A 223-nucleotide genomic window follows, 5' to 3' on the forward strand; every position below is an offset into this window, starting at 1 on the left:
ATCTGTCATGGGACGATGGGGGAAACGGGGACCGCAGAAAAGGGATTGTTTTGGGGCACAAAAAAATTATTCAAAACGTTATAACAAAGTTTCCGAATGGACCACTTTTGGGCGGGGGGTTTTGGAGTGGGGAAATTTACTTTTTTGGACCCATTCCCCGACTCAAAAGCGAAAACCACGCACGCAACGTATGGATGCATGTACAAACATACACACAATGTTA

Source organism: Penaeus monodon, chromosome 32, assembly GCF_015228065.2.
Source record: "Penaeus monodon isolate SGIC_2016 chromosome 32, NSTDA_Pmon_1, whole genome shotgun sequence".
NCBI lineage: Eukaryota > Metazoa > Arthropoda > Malacostraca > Decapoda > Penaeidae > Penaeus > Penaeus monodon.